Raw genomic sequence first — 22,842 nt, 5'->3', positions numbered from 1 at the left:
CGTAAAAATATTTTATTTTAAAAAAAGTACTTTTTTAAAAGTTACTAATTTGTGTTAAAAACAATTCTAATAGAAATTTTGCAAAAGTACTTTTTTAAAAATGCATTTTACAAAATAGTACTTTTAGCAACAATTGTTAAAATTTATAACTTATTTATTAACACTGGTGATTAAATAAGAAAAATCTAGCAAATGTTATACTATTTTGAAAATAAAGCACTTGTTACTTTTTTAGAAAAAAGTACTTTTATAAAAGTACCTTTTACGAAATAGTACTTTTGACAAAAATAGTTAAATTTTATACACAGTGATGATTATATGAGAAAAATTTAGTAAATGTTAGATTATTTTGAAAATAAAGTACTTTTTCAAGTAAATTACCATACATACTCGGAAAAATTACTTCCTAAAAATTCTTTTCTCCAAAATTATAATACAAGTAAAACTATTAGAATTCTAATTCAAATTTTGTAAAAGTACTTTTTGAAAAGTACCTATAACGAAATAGTACTTTTGACAAAAATAGTTAAATTTTATAAACAGTAATGATTAAATGAGAAAAATCTAGCAAATGTTAGATTGTTTTCCCATACTCGGAAAAAGTACTTTTCTTCCAAATAAGTCCAAAAGGGGAAACAATTTAATTTTGAAAAAGTACTTTTTTTATAAAGTACTTTTTCAAAATTTCAATTTATATGCATTTTTAAGAAAGTACTTTTGTTCAAAATCAATCTAAAAGAGAAATCTAATAAAGAATTTTTCCCTTAAAATAAGAAAAATGCTGTAATAAGGAAAATTTATCATTAAATTTAAAAAAAGTACTTTATTTCAAATTGAATTTTTTGATAGTGTTTAAAATATGAAATGAAAAAAACTCTTAATAAATTATAATACAAGTAAAACTATTAGAATTCTAATACAAATTTTGTAAAAGTACTTTTTGAAAAGTACCTTTAACGAAATAGTACTTTTGACAAATATAGTTAAATTTTATAAACAGCAATAATGAAATAAGAAAAATCTAGCTAATGTTGGATTATTTTAAATATAAAGTATTTTCCCATACTCGGAAATAGTACTTTACTTCCAAATAAGTTCAAAAGGGGAAAAAATTTAATTTTGAAAAAGTACTTTTTTTTAAAAAGTAAATTAATATTTCTGTAGAAAGTACTTTTCTTATAAATAAATATGAAAAAAGTACTTTTTCAAAATTTCAATTTATATGGCTTTTATAAGAAAGTACTTTTCTTCAAAATCAATCTAAAAGGGAAATCTAATAAATAGTTTTTCTCTTAAAATAAGAAAAATGCTATAATAAGAAAAGTTTATCATTAAATTTAACAAAAGTACTTTATCTCAAAATAGTATTTTTTGATAGTGTTTAAAATATGAAATGAAAAAAACTCTTACGAATTTTGAAGAATTAAAATCGAATATAAAATTTACTAAAAGTACTTTTTTCAAATAAGTACTTTTCTTAAAAGTACTTTTTTAAAAGTTCCCAATTTGTGTTAAAAACTTGATAATTTTTCGGCAATATTAAAATACAGGTAAAACTATTAGAATTCTAATACATATTTTCAAAAGTGCTTTTTTAAAAGTACCTTTTACGAAATAGAACTTTTGACAAAAATAAACAGTTATTATTAAATGAGAAAAATCATGCAAATGTTAGATTATTTTGAAAAAGTAATTCCAAAATATTTTTCTTCCAAATAAGTCCTAAAGGTTAAATAATCTAAATTTTAAAAAAAGTACTTTTTTAAAAAGTAATTTTCAAATAAATTCCAATGCCTTTCTACAGGAAATCTAATCAAGATTTTTTAAATAAAAAATGCGATAATAAGGAAAGTTTATCATCAAATTTAACTAAAGTACTTTTTCTGAAATAGTATTTTTTAATAGTAGATATATGTATAAAATAAGACCCAAATAAAATAAAAACTCTTAAGAATTATAAATAATTAAAATCGATTATAAAATTTACTAAAAGTACTTTTTTCAAATAAGTACCTTTCTAAAAAGTACCCTTATATTTTACAAAGAATTTAAAGTAAGTAAAAACCACTACTCCAAATACGTACTTTTCATAGAATATTTCTTGAAATTAGTTTAAATATTTAAATTTAGAAACCTAAAAAATTTGGTTTAAAGTCCAAAAAATTAGAAAATAAGGAACGATTATCCTAAAAATTACCAAAGGTATTTTTTATGAAATTTTTTTGTTTTATTAAAATAAGCATCAATTGACATAAGGAGTGAAATCGAAAAATTCTTAACACACGTTTTTCATTACATTTTTTAACCCAAGTATTATTTGAATTTTTTTTTGATCAAGTTACCTTTGAAAAACATGTCAGTTATTATGTGTAATGTCAATTATATTCATTTTTTTGTTAATCTGATTAAAATGAGTGACCAGAAAAAAGTGCGTACTGAAATTATTAAATATTTTCAACAAAACCCAACTTGGTCTTACAAAAAGTTGGCCAAGCATACAAAGGTCTGCCGTCAAACTGTTTCCAATGTTATTAAACAGTACCGGGAGAACTTGTCAGTTGATAGAAAACCTGGTTCAGGTAGAAGGAATGGTCCACATGATGTTTCTAAAGCCAAAAAAATAGAACGCATTTTCAAAAGAGCTCCCAACACATCCGGTAGGAAAGCAGCCCGGTTAGCTCAGTGCTCGGACTATTTGGTACGAAAAGTTAAAGCTAATGCAGGTTTAAAAACATACAAGGCTCAAAAAGTTCCTGACAGGAACGCTACTAAAAATTTAGAGGCCAAAAACAGAGCACGGAAATTGAAGTCAAGTTTTATAAAAAAATATTCTTGCTGCATAATGGATGACGAAACGTATGTTCTGGCAGATTTTTCGCAACTTCCAGGTCAAAAATTTTATGTTGCTGATGCTCGAGGGAATGTTGAAGAAAAGTTTAGGACCCAAAAGCAGACAAAATTTCCCAGAAAGTTCTTGGTATGGCAAGCAATATGCAGTTGCGGCAAAAGAAGCCACTCATTTGTTACAACGGGCTCTATAAATACCGAAATTTACATCAAGGAATGTTTACAAAAAAGGCTGCTTCCATTCATAAGACTTCATAATGTGTCCACTTATTTTTGGCCTGACTTGGCATCCTGTCACTATGGCAAACAAGCCCTTGAGTGGTACAAGAACAATAATGTGGTATTTGTACCAAGAGAGGCAAATCCTCCAAACTGCCCGGAGCTAAGGCCAGTGGAGAGATATTGGGCTCTTGTTAAAAGAGAATTGAAGAGTACAAAAAAGGTGTCCAAAAGTGTGGTAGATTTTAAACGGAGATGGACTACATGTTCGAGCAAAGTGACAGAAAGCACTATAAAAACGTTAATGGAAGGGTTTCCGAAAAAGGTTCAAAATTTCATCACTAGTGATTAAAACTATAAAAATAATTTTTTTTGTAAATTGTAATAATAATTTCAATCAAATAAAAAAAAAATTAAAGCTGTAAGTTTAGTGGTTTCTTTTTTATAAACATATATGTATGTTAAGAATTTTTCGATCTCACTCCTTACATAAACACTAATAACAATTTCAAGTAAGAAAATCCATTATAAATATTACCAAAAGTACTTTTTCAAATAACTACTTTTTTCAAAAATTCTTATATTTTTAAAAAAATGTGATTATTTTGAACAAAGAAAATTCATTATAAAATTCACTAAAAGTACTTTTTCCGATAAGTACTTTTCTAAAAAGTACTTTTTCAAAAATTCATATAAATGTGTGATTATTAAATAAGAAATTTGAAAAATGAAAATCCATTAAAAAATTTACCAAAAGTACTTTTTCAAATAAGTACATTTCTACAAAGTACTTTTTCAAATATTTTTTTATTTTAAAAAGTGTGATTATTAAATAAGACAATTTTACTAAATATTAGATTATGTACTAGAAATGGTACTTATTAAAGAACTTTTCTTAAAAAAAAGTTTGAAATTTAAATTTTGTTCAAAGTAAAAAAAGCGAAAACAAAGGTACTATTTTTTTAAATTTATAGTTATTTGTTTGGTACTTTTATTTTATTAAAGTATAGGTTCTAGCTAGAAGTTAATTTTTTAAACAAGTACTTTTTCAAAACCAAACGCCAATGGATAGAGATTTGAAATTTGAAATACATATATGTATGTAGATCCCCTAAGAAGGGATTTTTGAAAATTCGAAGGTTTAGGGGGTAAAAATGGTTAAATTTCATATTAACCTGTATCTTCTAACTGATGCAAATACAAACAAAATTTTAAATGGGGGGAGAAAAAGGGTAAAAACAATATGTTGGTACTTTTTATAACCCTATTTATATTATAAACCAATAAGCATAGATGTAAATTCTAAATTTTTACTCCTCAAAAAATTCAAAATATGAATTTGGTACTTTTTGGAATTGAGGGTTCAAATTTTCGAAAGGGTAGAATTGTATTAATTTTAGGTACTTTTTTCATGAAATATTTTTTTGTTTTATAAAAAAATAAAATTTATTTGAATAAAATTTGTATTATTTCAATGTGGACAAAAAAAGTCTGAAAAGGGATAAAAATACATTAGAAATTATTAAGCCAATTTTCATGAATTTTAAACGTTGGTTTCAAATGGTACCTTTTGGTCAAGAGCAAAACGGGAAATGAGTACTTTTTCTTCTAATGGTACTTTTTTAAATATTTTAATTTAAATAAATTGATTTATCGACATAAAATTTAGCTGATATGCTTTTGTGGTGTTAAGGTACCAAAAATGGTACTTTTTATACCCTTCACTTTCGTGAGAAGGGTATATATAAGTTTGTCATTCCGTTTGTAATTTCCACATTTTTCATTTCCGACCCTATAAAGTATATATATTCTGGATCCTTATAGATAGAGGAGTCGATTAAGCCATGTCCGTCTGTCTGTCTGATGAAATCAATTTTCTGAAGACCTCAGATATCTTCGGGATCCAAATCTTCAATAATTCTGTCAGACATGCTTTCGAGCAGTTTGCTATTTAAAATCAACAAAATCGGTCCACAAATGGCTGAGATATGAGGAAAAAACCAGGACAACCTCGATTTTTGACCTATATCTGGATTACTAAAACATTAATATAGACAATATGGATATCTAATGATAGATATTTCGAAGACATTTGCAACGACGTATATAAGACCATAGTAAGTTGGACCTACAATGGGTCAAAATCGGAAAAAAAATTTTGAACGCGAATTTTTTTTTTCACCAAAAAAAAAATTGAAAAAACAAAAAAAAAATTTTAAAATTTCAAAAAAAAGAAATTTTAAAAAAATTAAAATAACAATTAGAAAATTTTTTTTTCCAAAAAATGAAAAAAACAACTTTGGAAAAAAAAAAATTTTGTTTACCTAAAAATTTTTAAAATTTTTATTTTGAAGTATTATTTGGTGAAGGGTATATAAGATTCGGCACAGCCGAATATAGCACTCTTACTTGTTCGTTCTCCAAATGGTATTTTTTGAATAATTTATAATAATGAACATAGAATGAAACAAATTGGCACATATGATCATGAATTTGTTAAAATTCACAAAAAGACTTATAAGTACTTTTTTTCCTACTAATAGTACTTTTTGATTATTTTATAAAAATGCTGATAGAAACATGAAATGAGGGATTTATTATTCAGAGTTAATAAGAATTTAAATGTTGGTAAATATATAAATATTGTTATGAATTTAATATTTTCTTATCATTACCAATTTTTTTTTATCTCTCAACATTATTTATTAATGAGTTTGTCAATTAATTTTTTTTAAGATTTTTCACAGATATTTAATGTTTGAGTGTGTATTTTTAATAATCATACAAATCAATTTAATTAATTTATGTTTTATTTAATAGTTTTCTTTATGGTCTATTAATTAAAGCAAAAATATTTTGCGTTTTTGAATTTTTCTAAATTTGTATATCGCACTGGTTCGTCTAAAGAAAGACAACTCAAAATTTAAAAATTGTTTATTACAGGCAAGAAACTGTTTATACCCTACACCACCATAGTGGGGAGGGTATTATGCGTTTGTGCAGATGTTTGTAACGGCCAAAAATATTAGTCTAACACCCACCTTAAATACTGATCGAATCACTTTCTGAGTCGATTAAACGATGTCCGTCCGTCCGTCCGTCTGGTCGGCTGGCTGTCCATGCAAACCCTGTGCGCAGAGTACAGGTCGAAATTTTGAAGATATTTCGATCAAATTTGGTACATATGGCTGAAATCAGTCCATTATTTCACCTAGCCCCCATACAAATGTCCTTCCGAAATTGGACTTTATCGGTCATAAATGTTTAATTTAGAAATGTATCTCCATAAATTGCGCTCCAAATAAGTTTTATATATTCGAAATTCATGTCACCAAAATCGGTACATAAATTAATTAGTCATAGCTCCCATATAGACCCGCTTCCAAAAAACAATTTAACGTGTATAAATCGCTTAAAAATGTTGGTATACTCACAAAATTCAACATAGTAAACTTTCATATAGACACAAATCACAGGACATAATTTCATGGTGATCGGTCCATAATTGGTCATAGCCCCCATATAAGGCCCACTACCGAAAATCACTCAAAAATATAAATTATTGAAATTTTAAAAGAAAAATGTTTTTGCTCTTTTACTTAGTGTAGGGTATTATATGGTCGGGCTTGACCGACCATACTTTCTTACTTGTTTTTTAATACATTACAATGAAAGTTGAAGACGTAAACAACTGTATTTTTTGGCAAAACAGTAGATAAAATGATGTAAGATTTTTACAGTGGGTAGATATGACCACTGAACATCGATTTCTTGCAAAACGCGAAAATTGAAAAATTTTGAGTGACTCTCTTTAGAGGAACCAGTGCGATATGTTAGAAGCATTTATTTATTTTTGAAAATATTATACAACATGATTAAAATCATTTATATTTCTTTTGATGGCTTCATATATGGTGTATTAATTAAAAGGAAAATATTATGCTTGTTTGTAAAAATTAATTAAATATTTTGAATTTTTCACTTTTCTTACTTAAATTTTTATTTAGTTTTCAAAAAAAATTTGAGATTTAAAAAAGTATATAAAAACCAGTAAATTGTTGTTATTTTGTTGGAGAGCTATTAGTAAATTTGTAAGAAAATTGATATGTACCTATTTGAAGATTTGCAACAAAATTCCAAAAAAAAAATTAAATTTTCAAAATTTATTTTTTTTATTTTTTTTTATTTATGAAAATTATAAAATTTCGTTTAACATTTATTGCTATTTAAAGCTTTCACAGCTAGTTTAGGATTAAAAATTTTAATTTTTTTATAAATTATATAAACAATTTGAGCAATTCAGAAATTCCTTTGAATTTTTCACTTCACTTTAATTAAATTTGTTAATTATTTTTATATATTGTTTCAATTTCATTTAAATATTCTAAAATAATAAAATTTTCAAAATTTACGTTTGTTTGTTAATAGAATTTTAGACCTAACATGTATAAGGTTGGTTTAAAACTGATATTTAATAATATTTTTTTATTTACCGAACACTATCTTCAAGAAATTCTTAAAGAACTATTTGTTATTTTCAAAACAGTTTTCTAAACATATTAATTTGTTTAAACATCTGTTTAATCCTGCCCCACCAGCATTTTTTTGACAAAGCAACATGTGTGTGTGTAACAAACAATTTTCAAATCAAATATTTATGTTTATTAACACTTACTTTAAGATGGTTTTTAGTAGAAAATATTGAAAAATTACCTGTAAATAAAAAGAAAAATAATAATAATTAATAATAGTTATTTAAATATGATGTTTTTTAAATAATTTTTTTTATAAAAAAAAGTTCATTTTATATTTTCTATAACAAAAAAAAATCAACAGTTTGATGACTTCTTAAACAAATATTTATTAATTAATTTTTAATAATTTTTCTATCTTCGGGTATTGTCTATCAGTTTAAAATTCATTTATTACTGAAATATATAAAGTAAAATTTAAACGTATCATTTGAAAAAATTCCGTTTTGTTTAAAAAATGGTTAAAAAACATTCAATGTTTCATAAAAAATTGTAAAAGAAAGCAGTAAAGTGATATCACAGTGATGATGCAAACATATGTGACAATAATAAATATCATCAGCATTATTATTATTATTGTTTTCGCCATTTTTATTGAAAGACTCTTTTTTTAGTACCCTTAAAAAAACATTAAAAACATGCATAAATAAATATGTATGTTTGTATAGTAGTCACCCCTGCAAAAAACATATTCATATTTCAAATGCATCTGTGCCTAAATACGTGAGTGCACAGAGAGTAGGTTTTTCATTTTTATTATTATTATTATTATTATTTAAAAAACACACACGAATGCATTTGCAAAAACAATCGTTAAAAATGCAAAAATAAACAACAAAAAACAAATGATGCTCATATAAAAAAAAAAAAACAGAAGGAAAGAAAACAACAATAAAAGCTAAAAACAGAAACCGTTATAATAACAACAACAAAAATAATAAACAAACAAAAACCCAGCAGAAGAAGAAGAGTAGGAGAAAAAACAAAAGGATGAGTAAGGGAGAGTAGGAGAGCAGCGCCATATTGAGGTAAACAATAATAATGTACTTTTCCTATCACAATTATTATGAGTTAAATTACATAAACAAAATGGCAGACAAAGAGAGGGGGTGGGGTTGTGGGTTTTATTATAACTTAACTCACGTTTTATATACATTTATTTACAAAACAAAAAAACCCCGTCATATTTGTTTTTATTTAATCCCGTGCAGATTTTAGTCATTATATCATTTATATTTATTATTTTTTAAAAACAAAAGTATACAAATTTGTTGGTGTTTTACACACAAAAAAAGTGTTATTTTTCCTGACTTTGGTGAAAATAAATATTGATTTTGCAACAAACCCCCATATTTATTAATTTATATAAAAAAAGAGTAGGTATTAATTTTAATTAAATATTGAAACAAAAATATGTATAAATATTTAGGTAAATATGTTATTTTGTGTGTTATTAAGTTTGTAGTTTAAAGTATTAATAATGGTTAATTAAATTTGTTATTTTTTTTAAGGAAAACAAATTTTAATAAAACTTAATTTAAAACAAGTAAGAAAGTATGGTCGGTCAAGCCCAACCATATAATACCCTACACTAAGTAAAAGAGCAAAAACATTTTTCTTTTAAAATTTCAATAATTTATAATTTTGAGTGATTTTCGAAAGTGGGCCTTATATGGGGGCTATGACCAATTATGGACCGATCGCCATGAAATTAGGTCGTGTGATTTATGTCTATATGAAAGTTTACTATGTTGAATTTTGTGAGTATGCCAAAATTTTTAACCGATTTATGCACGTTAAAGTGATTTTCGGAAGCGGGTCTATATGGGAGCTATGACTAATTATGGACCGATCGTAACAAAATTTGATGACATGAATTTTGTATATATTAAACTTATTTGGAGCGCAATTTGTGGAGACAAAATTATAAACTAAACGTTTATGACCGATAAAGTCCAATTTCGGACCGATAAAGTCCAATTTTAAAGTCCTCCCCACTATGGTAGTGTAGGGTATAAAAATGAATATGTAGACAACATTTTAGAAATATCAAGATAATACAAAATTCATTGAAATTGAATATAATATTAGACTTTTTCCAATGCTTCTAACCCCCTTTATAACAATATATACATAATTATGTTTTAACCTAAAATTATACCGACAATTTTCATATTTTTGAAAAAGTACTTTTAAATAAAAGTAGTTTCCAAAAATAACACAAAATTGCAAATAAAAAAGTACTTAAAAACACATCCTCCAAAGTACTTTCTTCAAATACAGATTTAAATTTACCATAAGTACTTTTTTTTTTGTTAAAAAATTTTGTAAAATACATGAGACATCTAATAAATTTAAAAAAGTACTTTTTCAAAAAGGTATTTTCAATGTACTTTTAAGACAAAGGCAAGCTTAAAATAAATAACCACAACTTAAATATGAAAATAATGGCTATTTATTATAAAGTTTTCCAAAGGTACTTTTTTGTAAAAAGTACTTCTTCCTAAAAACGTTCAAGAAACAGCCTAATTGAGAAATAACAAGTAAGAGAGCTATGTTCGGCTGTACCGAATCTTATATACCCTTCACCAAATTATAATTCAAAATAAAAATTTTAAATATTTGTATGTGATTTTTTATTTTTTTTTGCAGTTTTTTCATTATTTTGAAAAAAAAAATTTTCGAATTTTTTTTTTAAATTTTAAATTTTTTTTTAAATTTAAAAAAAAAAATTTTTGTTTTTAAATTTTTTTGTGAAAAAAAAAATTTGAACTAAAAAATATTTTTTCCGATTTTGACCCATTACAGGTCCAACTTACAATAGTCTTACATACGTCGTTGCAAAGGTCTTTGAAATATCTATCATTAGATATCCATATTGTCTGTATTAATGACTTAGTAATCCAGATATAGGTCAAAAATAGATCAAAAAGAGGTTGTCTGGGTTTTTTCTTCATATCTCAGCCATTTGTGGACCGATTTTGCTGATTTCTCGAAAGCATGTCTGTCAGAATTATTGAAGATTTGGATACCGAAGATATCAGGGGTCTTCAGAAAATTGATTTCAACAGACAAACAGACGGACATGGCTTAATCGACTCCGCTATCTATAAGGATCCAGAATATATATACTTTATATGATCGGAAATGAAAAATGTAGAAATTACAAACGAAATGACAAACTTATATACACCCTTCTCACGAAGGTGAAGGGTATAAAAATATAAATTTGATTCAAATAAAAGATACAAGTGAAAATAGTGTAAGTTCAACAAAGAATTTTTCAAAGGTACATTTTACAAAGTACTTTTTTGGTCATTTGTTTTTTAAGTTAAAGAATATTAAAATTTTTTGAGAAAATTATGAAAGTTTATCAAATAATTCAACAAAAGTACTTTTTGTAAAAAGTACTATTTCGAAAAACTACTTTTCATAAAAATAGGTCTCAATTGAAAATAAAAATATAAATTGTGAGATAATGTGAGTTTAACACATATTTTGTACCATACTTTCAATTTTGTACCAAAGGTACCTTTCACAAAGTACTTTTTTGTTAATTTTTTTTAAAAAGATAACGAATATTTAAATTTTTTGAGAAAATTATGAAAGTTTATCAAACAATTCATCAAAAGTACTTTTTGTAAAAAAGTACTTTTTCAATATTTGTCTAATTCTGTCGCCATTATTTAAAAATATTTACTAGAATTTTTAGATAATTGGTAAATTTATGTCATACAATTCAACAAAAGTACTTTTTGTAAAAAGTACTTTTTCAAAAATTAACAAAATATCGAAGTTTTAATCAAAATGTTTAAATAATAACGATAGCATTAGTTAAATATTATGTTAAGAAAAGTACTTTTTAAAAAAAGTACTTAATTTGCAGTTTTATAAAAAAGCACTTTGTTGAAATTTGTCCAAATTTTGAAAAATGTTAATGAAAATAAAAATTGTTAATGAAATGAAAATAACAAAAGTACTATTTGTAAAAAGTACTTTTTCAAAAATTAACAAAATATCGAAAAGTTTTAATACAAATGTTTAAATAATAACGATAGCATTAGTTAAATATTATGTTAAGAAAAGTACTTTTTTAAAAAAGTACTTAATTTGCAGTTTTTTTACAGTTTTATAAAAAGCACTTTGTTCAAATTTATCCAAATATAGAAAAATGTTAATGAAAATATTAAATATTAATGACATACTTAGAAGAATATTAATTTAGGTAAATAACATTTTTAAAAAAAAGTACTTTTCTTTCAAAAAAGTTTTAATTGCAAAAAATATGAAAGGTCATCCATTTATCACAAACAAAGTAAATTAAAAAAATAATTTTTACTTCTCTTTAAAAAAGGCTGAATTATAATAAAATATGGATGTTGATAACAAATACCAAAGTAAATTAAAACCAAAGGAAAAGTACTTTTTTTAAAAAAGTACTTTTCTTTCCAATAACACTGAATTGAAGACAATGTACCACAATGCTAAAATAACAAACACATACCAAAGTAAATTTAAAAGGTTTAAAAGAAAACAAAGCAGTTTTGATAAAAATTATAAAGTGAACCACATAAAAATAATGTAGAAAATAAAAAGTACTTTTTGGTACCAACAGTTTTTTTTTTAAATTCTTTTTTTTATTCTGATAAATACCTTTCTACATTCATAGAATGTTAAAAAATTGAGAGTGTATTATGAAATTGGTCAAAAGTAATTTTTTGGAATCGAAAGTACTTTTTAAAAACTACTAATTTTGTATCAAAGGTACTTTTTACAGAGTACATTTTTAGAATTTTTTAAAAAAAATAAGCCCAATTTATAATTCTGTTGAAAATTATGGAAGCTCATTGCAAAACTAACTTAAAGTACTTTTTTGTAAAAAAGTACTTTTTCAAAAAATGGTCCAAATATCACAAAATCAACATATATTATACCTCGGATAAAAAATTTGGAAAATCATTGCAAAACATACATAAAGTACTATTTTGTAAAAAAGTACTTTTTCGGAAAATGGTCCAAATATCAGAAAATAATCCCAATTTATATTTCTGCTGGAAATTTTATAAGTTGTTTGCAAAACTAACCTAAAGTACTTTTGCATAGAAAAGTACTTTTTCAACAAATTGTCCAAATATCAGAAAATCATTACAAAGCGATTTCATGACATTTCTTGCGGATCTCTTTATTATTTTTTTTAATTGATCCTAGTACTTTTTTTTAAAAAATATATGTACTTATCTGCTCTCTTAAAGAAAATTGTGATTCCTAGAATCACAATCTTATTTAAACTTTAAATAAATATTGAAAACAATCCTTTAAACGTCTTCATTTTCCTGCCCTCTTTCTTAGTTTATTTAAACCTGACGCCTTTGCTCAATTACAATTTAATTCAACTGTCAAAATATATAAAATATTATGGCGCTTTTCGCACAGCCAAAATCAACATAAATTTTTAAGCAACAACAAAATCAACAAACTCCACAACTTTTAGTTTTAAAAAATCTCAAAACAATGAAAAAAACTAAAGCAGCAGGGATTTAGAGCAGACATCTTTTTTCTTTTTTTTAAATTTTGTTTAATAAACAAAATCAATAAATAGGGGGGAATGTAAGACATTGTGCTGTATATATTTATTTAGTCTGCCAGGATAAGAGTCTGTGCTATAATATACAGCAGACTTCTAAATAGGGAGTACACCAAGCAGCAGGCAGGGCAGGCAAGACAGCAAGAGGTAGAAATCGACAACATAATAATCACCTGTTAGTTTTCAATAATCCATAAATCATGTGGTGCAGACAAAGTGTCTGGATTTTTTAATTGATTTATAAAATAAAATAAACTAAAATGAAATTTATATTCTTGTGCTAAAGGTTTTAAGAGATTTGAATGTTTATTAAACGTTTTTGGGTATTGAATATAGTTATTTGAAATTTAAAACCTGTAATTTAATGGTTTTGAATTTGGGGGGGTTGAAATTTTTAGTAAATAATGTGAAATTTGGGAAAAAGGCACTAAAAGACATTATTTGTTTAAAGATTTTTAACGTCATGTTTCAATTTCTCAGATCATTTCCATTCCATTCAGGCAAAATTGTATTTATTTTTGTCATACTTTAAATTTCAAGAAAAGTACTTTCGAAATAATATTTTTTTGAGAAAAAAGAACTTTTGGTAAAATTTACCATAACTTCCAAATTCTTAACTCTTTGGTTAAGAAATAAAACTATTTTTTTAATTTTTTGTATCTTCAAGTACTTTTGAAAACTACTCTTTTATTTAAAAAAAGTACAAAAAAGTACAAAGCAACATTTATGTCATTATATCACCAAATTCGAGCACTTTAAAACATTTGTTGTCCTTATTATTTTTTTTAAAGTACTTTTATTGAAATTTGAAGAAAAGTACTTTCGAAATAATACTTTTTAAAAAAGTACTTTTTGACTTTTGCTTTTCGAAATTTTAAAAAAGTACTTTTTTTAAAAAAAAAATTTATGTCATTATATCATCTAAATTCGAGGAATTTTTAAAAGCAAATTTCCCTTATTTATTTTTGACATACTTTAAATTTCAAGAAAAGTACTTTCGGAATAATATTTTTTTTAGAAAAAAGTCCTTTTTGAAAATAGTACTTTTGCTAAAATTTACCATAACTTATCAATTGTATTTTTTTTCTTGTTTAGAAAAAAAGTACTTTTCGAAATTTTAAAAAAGTACTTTTTAAAAAAAAAAAAATTTGTCATTATATCATCTAAATTCGAGGATTTTTTAAAAGCAAATTGCCCTTACATTTAAAAAAATTACTTTTTAGAGAGTACTTTTATTAAAATTTATGATAAACTTATAATTTATGTTCTTATTCTTAATTGGTCCGAAATTTGAAGAAAAGTACTTTCGAAATAATACTTTTTAAAAAAAAGTACTTTTTGAAAATAGTACTTTTTTGTAAAACTTACCATAACATTAAAATTTTCACCTCTAATATCATAAATTTCATTCAGTAAAAAATTCTTAGATTTTCTTTAAACAATTGGTACCTTATTATATTGGAAGTTATTGTAAATTTTATAAAAAGTACTATTTTCAAAAAGTACTTTTTTTAAAAAGTATGATTTCGAAAGTACGAAATTTGAAGATTTCAAAATAATACTTTTTTAAAAAAAGTACTTTTTGAAAATAGTACTTATTTTTAAAATTTAACATAACTATCAAATTTTCACCTCTATTTTCATCAATTTCATTCAGTAAACAATTCTTAGATTTTCTTTAAACAATTGGATCTTATTATATTGGAAATTAGGGTAAATTTTACAAAAAGTACTATTTTCAAAAAGTACTTTTTTTTAAAAAGTGTAATGGTACTTTTTGGTAAAATTTACCATAACTTCTAAATTTTCACCTCTAATTTCATCAATTTCATTTAGTAAAAAAATCTTAGATTTTCTTTAAACAACTGGGACTTATTATATTGGAAATTATGGTGAATTTTACAAAAAGTACTATTTTCAAAAAGTACTTTTTTTAAAAAGTCTTATTTCGAAAGTAGGAAATTTGAAGAAAAGTAATTTCAAAATAATACTTTTTTTAAAAAAAGTACTTTTTGAAAATAGTACTTTTTTGTAAAATTTACCATAACTATCAAATTTTCGCCTCTAATGTCGTCAATTTCATTGAGTAAAAAATGCTTAGATTTTCTTTAAACAATTGGTACTTTATTATATTGGAAATTATGGTGAATTTTACAAAAAGTACTATTTTCAAAAAGTACTTTTTTCTAAAAAGAACCACTTTTCTTCAAATTTCATGTCAATTAAGAATGACAACATAAATTATGACAAGAATAAACAAAATAATACTTTGAATGTGGAAAAATTATAAGTTTATCATACATTTTAATAAATGTACATTTTAAAAAGTAATTTTGGTTTTAAAAAACTCCTCGAATTTTGATGATATAATAACATAAATGCTTTTTTAAAAAAGTACTTTTTTTCGAAAAGTACTTTTTTTCTAAAAAAAAATACAATTAGGAAGTTATGGTAAATTTTATAAAAAGTACTATTTTCAAAAAGAACTTTTTTCTAAAAAGTATTATTTCGAAAGTACATTTCTTCAAATTTCAATCCAAATTTACCAAGAAAGTTCTATTGTAAATTAACTTTTTAAAAAAGTACTTTTTTCAAGTATTAATACCTCTTATTTTAGGTATATTTGCTTTAAATCATATTTTAAATTATATTAATGTGATGGATTGTTATTTTCTCATAATTTTTTTTTATTAACTCCTTTATATTTGAATTTTTCCTCGCACGAGTTTCAATTTCACTTCCTTCTATTACATTTACCAAACAAAATTTCTGTTAACAATTGCTTATAAAAAAAAAAAAAAATTCAACCGCAAATGAACAACAACTGGCTGATAAAACAAGTTTATAAGAGAAACAGCAGCTACATTTTGTTTTGATCAGTTTTGGGTACTTTTTACATAAATTGAAATTGAAGATTCTTCTTCCTTGCTAACAAAAAAAAATAAATAAAAATAAAAGGGAAAATCTAAAAACCGCAACAAAAATACAAGTTATTATGGTTTCATTGGTTTTGTTGGGCTTTTTTGGAGTTACTACAGAAAGTTTAAGGGGGTAGAATGACATTGACTAAAGGTTTGTAACACAACAATATTAAAGGCTGTCACTTTTCTTGAATTCATATAGATTATCAACTATTGGGTACTTTTTATACTTTTGTATAAAAAGTACTTTTTCCAAAATATATTTATTTACTTTTTTTGTACTTTAAACAGCTTTCTTCTGAAATATATCTTCATTAAATTAATTATATTTAAACGAAAGTTTAATTTTTTAAACTCCTATATTAATTCAAGAAAATCCCCAAAATTCCCCCACTTCTTTAAGAACCCTAAACCATTTGGAAATTATATTAAATATTAAAAAACACATTTGTAGCAATCCAATACTTCATATTACTAATTCCCAAATAAATTAAAGAAAATCCCCAAAATTTCCCCACTTCATTAAGCATTCGGAAATAATATTAAACTATAAAATAATAAAAAAAACATTTTTTGTAACTCAATGATTCATTTTACTAATTCCCAAATGAATTAAAGAAAATCCCCAAAATCTCCTCACTTCCCCGGCATGCTAAAATCGTATAAAAATAATAAAATTTAAATTAAAAATAATATTTAAAGCAGCCAAGACATGTTTTAGGAAAATTCTTATAGAATTTTTGAAAATCCCAGAAAAATTTTCCATTTTGAAGCAAAAATTCCTATAAAAATTAAAGAAAATTAAATAAAAATTTTCCCAAATTGAAAAGCCAAAACAAGTAAACTATAAAATAATCAAAAAAACGCTTGTTTCAATCCAGTTTTAAATATTACTAATTCCTAAATAAATTAAAGAAAATCCCCAAAATCTCCCCACTTCCCCGGCAAGCTAAAATCGTATAAAAATAAATTAATGAAAATTAAAAATAATATTTAAGGCAGCCAGGACATATTTGAGGGAAATTCTTATAAAATTCCAGAAAAATTGTCCATTTTAACTGAAATTTAAGAAAATCCCCAAATTGTCTTAACTTCCCCGGAAAGCCAAAACAAGTAAAAATCATAAAATTTTTGGGAAAAATAATATCTGAGGCAACGAAGTTAAAGTTTTGCAGAAATTCCTATAAAAATTTGGAAAATCCCAGAAAACGTCCCCATTTAACCTTAAAGAAAAAATCCCCAAATTGTGCCATATTCCCCGGAAAGCCATAAAATGAAAAAATCATACAATTTTAAGCAAAAACAATATCAGAAGCTGCAAATTTATATTTTAGGAGAAATTCCTAAACAAATTTTCAAAATCCCAAAAAAGTTCCCCCCATTTTACCTAATTTGAATTGAGCCGAAATTTAGTCCCTTTCAATGTAATTGCAGGGCATTTAAAATTCATCTCTGCCATCTGTATTTCACTTACACTTCTTTCCTTTAAACAACTTTAACATTTTATTTATGAGGTTTGTTTTTATTCATTGTTGATTTTTTGGTATGTTTATTATAATATTTTTCGTTGCTGATTTTGTGTGTTTTTTTTGCGAAAGTTGTTGATCTTTAGAAGATGAGTTGAAAACTTCCAACAAAAAAGTGCACAAAAAAAGCAAAAAAAAATATATATTATGGTTGCTGTTGTTGGTGGCTTGTTAAAGTTAATATGGAGTGTTGTGGCAACAAATATTGTTCGAAAATTTACGAATATGGACAAAATAATACAATTAATTTTGGTGATGGAGTAAGATGCGGTGTATGTAATGGGTACTTAGAGTGTTATTACGTGTGTTTTAAACATTAGGTGGGTAAGAATTCAAATTTTTACCAATTCCTAAAATAATTAACGAAAATCCCCAAAATGTCCCCAACTCCTGGAACGATTTAAAATATTTTAAATTATGATATTTTTGAATTCCTAAACTAACCACTTTTTTAACCAAAAATTATGATTTTAGAAATTCCCAAATTAACAAAGGAAAATCCCCAAAATTTCCCCACTTCCCCAGAAAGCTAAAACCATTTAAAATTCATAAAATTTATAAAAAGAGGAATAATTTAGGCCTCCAACTCCTGTTTCAACAAAATTTCTATAAAAATTTTTAAAAATCCCAGAAAATGTTTCCATGTTACCGTAAACAAATATTAATTATGATGCTAAAAATAGCAGTATAATGCATTTTTATTTTAATGGTGTTTTTTTGAACCAAAATATTGATTTTAGAAATTCCCAAATTAATAACGGAAAATCCCCAAAATTTCCTCACTTCCCCAGATGTCTAAAAACATTTAAAAATCATAAAATTTTAAACCATAAAATCATTAAAGTTATGGATTTTTCAATCAAATGTTTCTATTACAAATTCCGTAAAAAATTAAGAAAATTCCAAAAAATGGTCCCACTTCCCCGGAGTGTTAAAATATTATAAAAAATTAAGGCCTCCAAAACCAATTTGACAGCAATTTCTAAAGAAATTTTTTGTCGCCATGCTTATTTTGAACCAAAACTATAATTTTACAAATTCCCAAATTAATTCACTAAAATCTCCAAAATTTCATTACAACACCAGTCATTTAGAAAGGATATTTAATTATAAAATCATTAAATTGAACCTTTTTTAAAGCGACTGCATCATATTAAAAATTCCTAAAGACATTTTTTGTCGCAATGCTTATTTTGAACCAAAAAAAAGAATATTTAATTATAAAATCATTAAATTGAACCTTTTTTAAAGCGACTGCATCATATTAAAAATTCCTAAAGCAATTTAAGAAAATACCCAAAATTTCCTTACTTCCCCAGAAGGACAAAAAAAATAAAATTTTAATTTACGAACAAAATTTAAACTACAAAATCATTAAACTTATGGCTTTTTCAATCGCATCTTTCATATTACAAAATTTAAGAAATTACCCAAAATTTTCCCACTTCCCGGGAATGCTAAAATACTATTATAAAAAATTAAAAGAATATTTAAGGCCGCCAAGATAAATTTTACAGCAATTTCTAAAAACATTTTATTGCCGCCATGCTTATTTTGAACAAAAACTATAATTTTATAAATTCCCAAATTAATTCACTAGAATCCCCAAAGTTCCCTGACACCATTTACCATTTAGAAAGAATATTTGAATATAAAATCATTAAATTCTCAGTTTTTTAAAGCGATTGCATCATATTAAAAATTCCTAAACCAATTCAAGAAAATACCCAAAATTTCTTCACTTCCCCAGATGGTTAAAAACATTTAAAAATCAGAAAATATTAATTTAGGAAACCTTTTTAAACTATAAAATCATTAAAGTTATGGCTTTTTCAACCAAATGTTTCATATTACAAATTCCGTAGAAAATTTAAGAAAATACCCAAAATACTTCCTCAAAATGCTAAAATATTACAAAAATTTAAACGACAAAACAAATTTTACAGCAATATCTAAAGACATTTTATTGTCGCCATGCTTATTTTGAACCAAAACTATAATTTTACAAATTCCCAAATTAATTCACTAGAATCCCCAAAATTCCCTGACACTTTTTACCATTTATAAAGGATATTTAACTATAAAACTATTAAATTTAAACTGTTTTAAACCGAATGCTTTATATTTATACCAATTTAAGAAAATACCCAAAATTTCCTTACTTCCCCAGAAGGCCAAAAAAATCATAAAATTTTAATTTAGGAAACGTATTTGAAACTATAAAATCATTAAAGTTATGGATTTATCAATCAAATGCTTCGTATTACAATTTCCGTAGAAAATTTAGGAAAATATCCAAAATTTCCCCTCTTCCCCGGAATGCTAAAATACTATTATAAAAATTTAAAAGAATATTTAAGGCCGCCAAGATAAATTTTACAGCAATTTCTAAAAACATTTTATTGTCGCCATGCTTATTTTGAACAAAAACTATAATTTTACAAATTCCCAAATTAATTCAGTAAAATCCCCAAAATTCCCTTACACCACCAGTCATTTAGAAAGGATATTTAATTATAAAATCATTAAATTGAACATATTTTAAAGCGACTGCATCATATTAAAAATTCCTAAACCAATTAAGAAAATACCCAAAATTTCCTCACTTCCCCAGAATGCCAAAAACATTTAAAAATCATAAAATTTTAATTTAGAAAACGTGTTTAAAACTATAAAATCATTAAAGTTATGGATTTTTCAACCAAATGTTTCATATTACAATATCCGTAGAAAATTTAAGAAAATATCCAAAATTTCCCCACTTCCCCGGAATGCTAAAATATTATACATAATAATTTAAAAGAATATTTAAGGCCGCCAAGATAAATTTTACAGCAATTTCTAAAAACATTTTATTGTCGCCATGTTTATTTTGAACCAAAATTATAATTTTACAAATTAATTCTCTATTATCCCCAAAATTCCCCTACACCACCAGCCATTTATAAAGGATATTTAATTATAAAATCATTAAATTGAACCTTTTTTAAAGCGACTGCATCATATTAAAAATTCCTAAGCCAATTTAAGAAAATACCCAAAATTTCCATACTTCCCCAGAAGGTTAAAGTATTTAAAAATCATAAAATTTTAATTTAGGAAAAAAATTTAAACTACAAAATCATTAAACTTATGGCTTTTTCAACCGCATCTTTCATATTACAAAATTTAAGAATTCACCCAAAATTTCCCCACTTTCCGGGAATGCTAAAATATTATAAAAAATAATATAAAGGTCACCAAGACAAATTTTACAGCAATTTCTAAAAACATTTTATTGTCGTCGTGCTTATTTTGAAACAAAACAATAATTTTACAAATTCCCAAATTAATTCACTAAAATCCCCAAAATTTCCTGACACAATTTACCATTTATGAAGGATATTTAACTATAAAACTATTAAATTTAAACTGTTTTAAACCGATTGCTTTATATAAAAAACTCCTAAAGTGATTTAAGGAAATACCCAAAATTTCCTCACTTCCCCAGAAGGCCAAAAATATTTAAAAATAATAAAATTTTAATTTATGATACGTTTTTAAACTATAATATCATTAAAGTTATGTTTTTTTCAACCGAATGTTCATTAAAAATTCCATAAAAAATGAAGAAAATACCCAAAATTTCCCCACACTTCCAAGGAATGCTAAAATATTATAAAAATCATAAAATTTAAAAAAAATATTTAAGGCCGTCAATATAAATTATACAGCAATTCCTAAAAATTCCAGAAAATTTCCCAAATTTACTAAAAATTTTAATTAAACAAAAAATTATTTTTACCTTTTATTCCCCGGAATGCTAAAATGTAATAAAAATCATAAAATTCAAAATAATATTTAAGGCCGCCAAGACAAATTATAAAGAAAAAATTCACGAAAATCCCCAAAATTCCCCAACTTCCCTGGAAAGCTAAAACAATTAAAAATCACAAAATTTTAATTAAAAACAATGTTTAAGTCATGTTTTGGCCTCCATTGCATGTTTTAGGAAAATTCTTATAAAAATTTATGAAAATTTCCCCACTTCCCCGGAAAGATAAAATTAAATAAAAATCAAAAAATTTAAATTAAAAAGCCTCTAAAGCATGTTTTAGGAAAATTCCTATAAAAATTGAAGAAAATCCCCAAAATTTCCCCACTTCCCCGGAACGCTAAAATGAATTAAAAATCAAAAAATTTAAATTAAAAACAATATTTAAAGAAATTCCTAAAAACATTTTAGAAAATCTCAGAAATTTTCACTCTCAATCTAAATTTTTAATTTTTTATTTCAATATCTTTTATTACAAAAATCTTGCTCCCCCCTAGTATCAAATACCTTTTATACAAATAATAAAGAAGCGTTTGTAGAGAAGCATTCAAAAGGTCTTTGGGGGAACCGTGTTTAAACAGATACTTTAGCTGCTGCTGCTAGCTCACCGCTGCTATTAATGTTGATTATACAATAATTGTTAATGCTAGAGATGTGGTTTCTATTTATTTGTTATTTTTTTTTGTTATATCTTTCTTGTTTAGATTATTTTATTGAAGAAAAAAAAATAATTGTTTAAATAAAAAAAAAATAATCATGTACGAGTTAGTATTTAATAATTGGTTAGGGTGTTTAAATGTTAATTTAAATATCAGATGGAAAAGGTCAAGTAATATTAAATAATGCTTGAAGATGAGTAAGAGTCATGCAACAAATAGTGACAGCAGTTAAAGGTTAAATATTTGTTGGCAAAGGAAGCTGTTGAATAAATATTGATTGGAAATTTGTGCTTCATGAACTGTGATTTCAATTAGAAAGGGGGTGAAGAACATTTGAATTTGAAATTGATACTTGTTGTTGCAAAGACAAAGGTTGAAATAAAACTACAATTGATGCAAATCGTTTTAAAATTATTTATTTAAGTCTGTCTCTGTCTGTCTGTCTGTCTGTCTGTCTGTCTGTCTGTCTGTCTGTCTGTCTGTCTGTCTGTCTGTCTGTCTGTCTGTCTGTCTGTCTGTCTGTCTGTCTGTCTGTCTGTCTGTCTGTCTGTCTGTCTGTCTGTCTGTCTGTCTGTCTGTCTGTCTGTCTGTCTGTCTGTCTGTCTGTCTGTCTGTCTGTCTGTCTGTCTGTCTGTCTGTCTGTCTGTCTGTCTGTCTGTCTGTCTGTCTGTCTGTCTGTCTGTCTGTCTGTCTGTCTGTCTGTATGTCTGTCTGTCTGTCTGTCTGTCGGTCTGTCCGTT

The 22,842-nt window shown here is 25.0% G+C and overlaps 1 protein-coding gene across 2 annotated transcripts in view; it reads right to left on the bottom strand.

Moving 5' to 3' along the window:
* LOC135961589 (putative polypeptide N-acetylgalactosaminyltransferase 9) overlaps positions 1–22,842 on the bottom strand; it is a 237,321-nt gene that overhangs the window by 176,833 nt on the left and 37,646 nt on the right. The gene's annotated exons all lie outside the window — the stretch shown is intronic.

The sequence above is a fragment of the Calliphora vicina genome, chromosome 5, assembly GCF_958450345.1.
Source record: "Calliphora vicina chromosome 5, idCalVici1.1, whole genome shotgun sequence".
NCBI lineage: Eukaryota > Metazoa > Arthropoda > Insecta > Diptera > Calliphoridae > Calliphora > Calliphora vicina.
The sequence above is the reverse complement of the archived record's forward strand: the minus strand, read 5'-3'. Positions and strand labels throughout refer to the sequence as shown.